The sequence below is a fragment of the Watersipora subatra genome, chromosome 4 (genome assembly GCF_963576615.1).
Source record: "Watersipora subatra chromosome 4, tzWatSuba1.1, whole genome shotgun sequence".
In the NCBI taxonomy this organism is placed as follows: Eukaryota; Metazoa; Bryozoa; class Gymnolaemata; order Cheilostomatida; family Watersiporidae; genus Watersipora; species Watersipora subatra.
This window is the reverse complement of record NC_088711.1, coordinates 23079159-23084579: the sequence shown is the minus strand read 5'-3', so window position 1 is coordinate 23084579 and position 5421 is coordinate 23079159.

Below are 5421 nucleotides of genomic sequence, written 5' to 3'. Positions count from 1 at the left end.
GAGCATTGTTTAAATGAAAATTGCAATCCTAGCACATACGCCCACAAAAATGACAAAGTGGAATGGAGATGTAGTGTCTACTCAATTATTGATCATAACAAAACACATATCATGTCCCTGATGCCTAGACACGTTAATAATTGATGGATTGGTTAGCATACACCTTAACTCATAAATTTGTGGCCTGACACTTCGCCAGCACATCTGGACAGCACAATACCTAATTGCAACCATGAAAAACTGGTTTCTCAAATGCTTTTGGCTGGCAATAAGTTTACGAGTTGTGGCATCTGCGTGTAGTGACGGCTGGCTAGCCAATGACCTCTACTGCTACTACTTAGGCAAGACTGACGCCACATTTGAAGAAGCTGTGGACAACTGCACAAATCTTCGCTCACAACTAACGGACGTTGGGAACTTTGTTGAAAATGACTTTTTGTTTTCAAATACAGCTCAACTCGATGAGAAGTCTTACTGGATCGGCTACGAATTGGTGATACAGGGCATTTGGCGTTGGAAGGCGACAGGCCTTGCAGGTTCTTTCTATAGATGGGACATAGGAGAGCCTGATGGAGAAGGAGAGTGCACTCGTCTTACGCCGCACAATAATGGTGCATGGAGAGATATGCCATGCAGTGCGCATCTTCCATATATATGTAAAAAGTATGCTCAGTGTAGCTATCCACCAAAAAGAGAAAATACTGTCATCGAGTTCCGCCATTCAGACTTTGAGCTTTCAAACAATGACCCTTATTATCCAGACAAGACTGAGGCTATTTATATGTGCACTGCAGGCTATGAATATCCTGATGGAAGTTTAAATAAGATATCCACTTGTGAGCTAGGAGGTGTATGGAGAACAGAACGAAACGAAGAAAATGACTGCAAGCCAACCAAGTGCATTCCTCCTCCGATCTATGATTTTACCTCTTCCAACACAACAGGTGATGAATATTACACAATTGGAACAGTTATTTCATACACCTGCCATGATGGTTACTGGTTCAGCGCCTATGAAGCATCATTGCAATACAAATACCTGACATGCCAGAGTGACAAGCAGTGGGAAGGAGATGTCAGCCACTGTTCTCTCAAGTACTGCATTCGCCCAGTTACACCTAACGCTGTCGCCAACACCTCTCTCAATAAATTGGGCACTGTCGCCACATACCGCTGTAATTTGGGCTATCAATTTGCTGATGGTAATTCCACTAAAACCTTCACATGTAGTCGGCAAACTTGGCAGCCTCTGCCTGAACTCTGTATCGGTCTATCTTGCCCAGAGTTCTCGGTTGAGAACGCAATAAGCTCTACAGACTCTCTATTGTACAATACACGCGTTATATGGACATGCAAAAAGGGCATGCAGTATCCAGACACATCTACCAAAAAAGCAATGCGATGCCTCGAAACACAAAAGTGGGACTATCCAATTAAAGTCGGTTGTAAAAGTAAGTTGTCAAGGATGGGCTTAAAATTACTCATGCAAAGTGTTTTTCAGTATATAAATTAAAATTAAACAAGTTCTGTCGAGTTCAGTATTTAAAAGGACAATTTTAAACAGAATTTATGCAACAAACCCTAAGGTACTGGTGTAGATGTGAAATACTTCCTAGCAGTAGATAAGCTGCTATTCGTTGCAACAGTTGAAATACTTGACTGTAACATTATTTGTTTCACAAAACTAGCATTCATAAACAGTACAAAAACCATCATTTAAAAATGTTTTAATCGAAGAATCATGCAGCTGCAAATGAATTGATCCAAGACTCTGAAGCCTGACGGTGTAGACACAAGTGAGTCCCTCTATCCTAGACCATATTAACAATATTCAATCGACTGTGAATGTACTTAGCGTTGCATAGGTCTTTTTTAACTGAATATAATTTTGAAGCTATGTAAAAGTTTGTAAAATTCTATGACAAAATCAAATATATTGAATAGTTTTTTTCACACTTTTTCAAGTATGTGATGTTTTAGGGGTAAATAAAAACATAATGGTTGATGTACGCCGAGCCTAATAGAATGCGTATATTTTTCATGAATAGAAAAACAAATAGTTTTAGTATGAAATGTTTGTTGCTGAGGAGAAGATAACTTCAAGTTTTGTCTATTTTTGATTTTCATTACTAGAAATTTCAGTGAGTTAAATTAAAAGCTAATGTTCTGTCGTCAGCCATTTTTCAGTTCTCGGTCGGTTAGAAGTATCCTCAGTATTTCGGCAATATATCAGTAACTAGTAGGCCAATTGACTTAAAGCTTCGGAATTATACTGACAACGTATACCACACATAATCTTACATAAGCCACGAGTATAAAAAAAGCAAAATTACAAAACCGAGTTTACTCGAGCGTAACATCAGGTGGGAAAACAACTCCCCTAATTATCTCGAGCCCAGGCTTCTCTAAGTGTAAACAACTTTACAAAAGACGTCAAATAGATTTTGCTATAAAAATTGATGATTTATTAAAAGTACACAACTAGACACCAGTGTACAGCATCACAGTTAAATACATGAAATTTTGTGAGCTTTTTATCGCATAGATAGACGATGTACTGGACAACCTCCGAACAACACGGACAGCATTACAAGCAACTGGAATGCCTCTCACAAATACTTCTATTCCGATCGCCTTACATACACCTGTGCTTACCCAGGATGGACCTTTCCTTCTAAGGATCCACTGCCAACCAGAGAAGTCATGTTAGTACTAAAATGTACATTAACCTAGCATAAGGAGGCTTTAGGAGGAATTAGCCATTAGGAAGCCCTACTGAATGAATAGTTTAAGTGGAAAATCATTTTGTGCTTGGTACTCTTCAGGTGATTGGTGGTAATGCACCAGTCACCTGGAAAGTACGGAAGCGGGAAAAAGAACTGTAGTGATTCTTGGGAATAACATCAAGCTGAAAAAACTTAAGTACAGTTAACTTATTCAAACACTCCAGATTTAGCTGCTAGTCAATCACGTATTACTTTCAAGCAGATATAGATCTGCTCCCATCAGGTGAATTTATTATAATGAGAGCAGGCCTATCCCTACTTGAAATTAATTTGTGATTGATTTACTAACAGCTAAGAGCTTTTTGAATTTTATATTATCATATTATAATTCTCTCTACACGCGGTGTATTGAGTGCTCTCTACACATGGTGTATCGAGTGCTCTCTACACACGGTGTATCGAGTGCTCTCTACACACGGTGTATCGAGTGCTCTCTACACGCAGTGTATTGAGTGCTCTCTACACACGCTGTATCGAGTGCTCTCTACACACGGTGTATTGAGTGCTTTCTACACACGGTGTATTGAGTGCTCTCTACACGCGGTGTATTGAGTGCTCTCTACACGCGGCGTATTGAGTGCTCTCTACACGCGGTGTATTGAGTGTTCTCTACACACGGTGTATTGAGTGTTCTCTACACACGGTGTATTGAGTGCTCTCTACACGCGGTGTATTGAGTGCTCTCTACACGCGGCGTATTGAGTGCTCTCTACACGCGGTGTATTGAGTGCTCTCTACACATGGTGTATTGAGTGTTCTCTACACACGGTGTATTGAGTGCTCTCTACACACGGTGTATTGAGTGCTCTCTCTTTGTTATTCTTCACGAAACTAGTGTTTATAACAAACATACATGTAGATATTTTTGATTATTTTGTGCTTCTGTACTCTTCAGGTGACTGGTGCATTACTACCAATCACCTGACCAGTGCAGAAGCTTGAAAAAACTATAGTGACTCCGGCAAGAAGTGACATCAAGCCAAGAAAATATAAGTTCTATGAACCTATTCCAACACTAGTTATTTATAACACTCCAGAATTTTCAGAGTGTAGAGTGCTGCTAGCAGTAGGCCTGACTACTTAACCATTATATTTACACACACATAGACCTACATATATTTACGGACATACATATATTTACACACACACATATATATTTAGGCATATATATATATGTACGCACATATATTTATACGCACATGTATACTGTATATATTTACCCGCAGATATACATTATTACGCAAAGATATACATTATTACGCACAGATATATACAACTACTTACATGTAAGTACATCATATGGCCTAACATGTTAGCTAACTGTTACTTGTAAGAAGCCTCACCTCATAGTTTTAAAGCATGTTGATGATGGACCAAAAGGTGTTTGCATGTGCACCAGTAGCCTTTTTATCTCATCATTGGAAAATATTGATAGGTGTGGCTCAGAGGGAGACTGGGTGCCCTCAAACATTGGAGAATGCACCGGAGAACCAATAGTAGTGAATACAAAGCATGAGGACATAGAACCAAAAGATGTTAAGAATGCAGGGGTGAGAAATGAGTATCCTCTTCGCTAGTGTCCCGAGGCTATGATTGACCTATGGGTTTTACTGCCCTAGTAATTTCTTGTTGTTGGTGTAAATAGATTAACGGGCTTATCAGCCAGAATTACAAGATTTCACTCTTGCTCAGCCTGTTATGTACTGAACATATCACAGGTGTGTGATTAGCCCAGCTTGTTCACTATTAGAATAAAAAGACCAAAATGGCACCTCGCCTAAAGTCTCTAATTCGACTTTAAAAATTTACAAAATCTATTTCAAACCCTCATAAAATGTGCACTAAAACCTTTATGGAGAACGGACACCTTTTTAAGAGAAACGTTAAGTTAGAGACAGACATCATATGATAGCAGCCATGCAGTTGTCACCTGCATTTACTTTTATTGAAGATTCTGGGAGCACTAGGATACATCTTCATCGGAGCCATGCTTTTCTGCATCCTTGTTCTTGATTTCTCAACAATTGGCAAACACATTGGCATGATGAGAGACAATATCTTCTCTCCCAAGACCAATAAGCGATTGATGGCTTCGAAGACAGATAAACCAAAGCCAGCTACGAACACCAAGCGGGAAGCCCTGGAGCCACCCACAATGTTCCATGAAGAGGATGAGAAGCACAGGTCTAGATATAAGCCGGTACACTCATGACCAGAGACACACGCAACTCACCCAGTCGTTAAATCCCAAGACAAATCAACTTGATGAAATTGGATTCATTCAATACAAGGCGACGGAGAGAAACCACATGAGCAACAATTGCTGTCATAAATATTGAAACACCGGTATTGATGCGCTGCATTTCCATCAGCTATGAGTTGCTCTCAAACATTCTAGCGCAATAACTTATAGATGAGGTCATTTATTTATTTATACACATATATAGTTACTATGTAACATACTGGTACCAAAATAATATGCTAATGATCATCACAAGCAAATAAATCAATATAGCGGGACTAACCAATTTTCATAACCAAATTAAACAGCTGGAAAAACGCAGCACAAAGTTTGTTCAAAATTTCGTTGACCCACTGTAGATTTGTTGACTATGATATGCATGTATAATGACAA